Here is a 2,938-nt window from a genome sequence, read left to right on the forward strand (position 1 = left end):
ATTTTCCTTAAATTTTCCTTAAATTTTCCTTAAATTTTCCTTAAATTAAATTTCCCTTAAACAATGGTGAGCACAGACACAGATCAGTGTTCAAACAACTGCAATAAAACCCCTTCTGAGTGTCCCAACTCAGCTGATCCTTCCTTTGCTCCAGGAATAAATTCCAGTGTGTCCCCTCCTTGATCAGGGCCTGCTTCCAGCCCATCCTGCCCGTGTCTGGCAGCACAGAAATGTCAGAAATGCAGCAGCAGCTCCTGCAATTCCCCCCAGAACTGTGTTATCACATTTTAATATGAGCCTCGGTGCAGCCTCGGTGCTTCTAATTGCTTTCAAACCATTGTTTGCCTGCGTTGGGTTGATGAACCCAGCATCTGGCATCATTTGGGGAAGTACAACAGACAGCTGTGTGCAGAATTAAAAAAAAACAACACACCCAGGGAGAGAGGGTTTGAGGTTTGAACACATAAAAGGCTCAAAATTAGGTTTTTTTAAATGGGGAGGGTCCACACGATTCGAAGGGTGGAGGGAGGGATGTGCTTTTGTTCCTTTGAAATCTTCTTTATTCTTGTCTAGAATTGGAAGCTTGAGTGGTGTGAGGGAGAGGTTTGTAAAGGAGTGGGTTTTAATTCACTTCAATTCCCACTGGGAATTCCTGGGCAAGTGTTTGGGTCTCCAGGTGTCTCTGAATGTGTCCCCCCTGTGTCATCTTGGGAATTAATATTGTCTGGGAAAAGTGTGCTAAGGAAACAGGAGGATCTGAGGGTGTGAACATGGACTTGGACATCAGCTGGAGGGGCTGAACCCCGGGTTGGGAGCCTGGCTGGGGGAAGGAGAGGTGGTGGGGAGAACTTGGGGCCTTCTGGGGGGAAAAGAGCCAGAGAACAACAAAATCAGGGGTGACTTTATGACTAAAAATAAATCTCCTGTGCCTGAACAGCTTGATAAGAGGACTGGGAAAAGCAGGTAGGAATTGGCTGCACTGCCAAGGCATTGAAAGAACAGTTTGATGTGGCAAAGGAAGAGGTTTTTTTTGTTTGTTTGGGGATTTTTTTGGTTTTTTGTTTGTTTGGTTGGTTGGTTGGTTTTGGTTTTTTTTTTTTTTGAGGGTTTTTTTGGTTTTTTTTTTTGGAAGGTTTGGGATTTTCTTTGGACTATCCAGTGAAGAGTTTTCTCAAGGGTTTGAGCACAACTTGTAGCATATCTGGGAAAGGCAGCTGAGCTCCTTGGAGTCAAAACCTTGCTGTGAAAACCCCCCCCGAGAACCAAAACCTCGGTGACTCCAAACACCCCGACCTGCTGAAAATCAATAGAATTGATCTCAAAATTCCCCATCGAGCAAAAATCTGCCTGAAACAGGAGTGTGTGGGTCTGGGGGATGATTTGGGTCCATGAGTGTGGTTGTCAGGAAGATGGAACCCAGCAGGGTTTAGGATCTGGAGCAGGAGCTGCCGTGCCCCAAATCCCAGATGTTGGCTGCACTGCACAACTCTATTTTTTCCTTATTCCTTTGGTTCCCTTTGCACAGATCCCTGATTTTCCCCTTTGGAGGAGGGCTGGCTGCCCCTGGGAAGCATTTTATACACTTTATAAATTTGATGCAGGTCTTGCAACAACCTCCCCTGTGCGGGAAGGGAGCTGGGGGAACCTGGCAGAGAAAACCCGGGTGGGTCGCAGCCCTCCCTGGAATTCCTGGGTGCTCTTCCCGGGTTTCATTCCAGGGGAAATGCTCGGCGACAGCTCGGGTTTGGAAGGCAGGGAAAGCCAGGAATGGTGCGAGGGAGCGGCGAGAGGCCGTTCTGGGTACTGCAAGGGATCGGGGACACACGGGGGGGAGAGGCTGGGACGGAGAGGTGGCACTTTGGGAAGGGAATGGAAGGACCGGGAGTGAAGCAAACGGAAGGGTTAAACAGGGAAAAGGTGTTTGTGGGGCCGAATAAGAGCTGCGGGGGCAGGGCTGGGGGTTGGAGTTGCTGGGATGGGAGTTTGAATTAAATTGTCACCTCCTCCAAGTCCCAAACCACAAAGATGTGTAAAAAACCAATGAGGTGGGAGTTAAATGAGATCATTGATGTCTATGCAGTATTTTGGGTTGATTTTATTTTGATTAATGCCTAGACAGTATTTTTTAGGCGTCCAAGGCCAGTTTGGGTGAGGTTTGGAGCAGCCTGGGATAGTGGAAGTTGTCCCTGCCCGTGGCAGGAGGTGGAATGAGATGATCTTTAAGGTCCCTTCCGACCCAAACCACGCCATGATTCCATGATTTTGGGATGCTCAGGAGCACAAATGGCTCTGTAACGTTCTGCTTGAAGACACAGATGGTCAGGGATGGAGGAATGGGGCTCTGCTGTCCCAGCCCAGCTCTCCAGGCTGGAATCATCCCTCCAGACCCTCCTGGGTTTGGGGTCCCCTCAGCACAGCCCTGCCCAGAGAACTCTTCATTTCCTTGTACTTGTTCTCACTGAAATGGTTCCCAGTGGGTGCAGTGGGAGGCAGTGGCTTTTTACTTTTATTTTGAGGAAAACAGCCCCAAACAGATGACTAAAACCAGATTTATTTTCGCTGAGCTTACCACAGCCCTTTTGTTTTTCCATCAAAAATTCATCCCAAATGGTTTTTTTTCTCTGAAGTGCTCTGTGTGTGTGTTTGCTGAACAGTAGAGTTCCTTAAAATATTCATAAGTAGTGAAAACATGCAAGACAGAGAGAGGGAGTTGTTCCCATTTTTAAATGTAATTTAGGACGTTTTTAATACAGGGTATTTTAAAATGAGATTTAGGAAAAATGAGGCTTTAAAAAAACGGGTGTGAGGCAGCAGAGAATTTCCAGGTGTGTCCAGAGGGGTTGGGTCCAGATCTGCTGCTTCTCCCAGGAAAAGTCCCCTGCCTGGAGCCATCAGGAGCAGTAAATCCCAATGCAGAGCAGGGAGATGGGGATAAAAA

The 2,938-nt window shown here is 47.5% G+C and overlaps 1 protein-coding gene across 1 annotated transcript in view; it reads left to right on the plus strand.

Annotated features, from left to right (window-relative positions):
* Positions 1–2,938, plus strand: part of SKAP1 (src kinase associated phosphoprotein 1) — a gene marked incomplete at its 3' end in the record, with an annotated part of 116,873 nt that overhangs the window by 17,825 nt on the left and 96,110 nt on the right. The gene's annotated exons all lie outside the window — the stretch shown is intronic.

This window comes from Neopelma chrysocephalum, unplaced genomic scaffold (genome assembly GCF_003984885.1).
Source record: "Neopelma chrysocephalum unplaced genomic scaffold, ASM398488v2 Primary Assembly neopelma1_118, whole genome shotgun sequence".
Taxonomy (NCBI): Eukaryota; Metazoa; Chordata; class Aves; order Passeriformes; family Pipridae; genus Neopelma; species Neopelma chrysocephalum.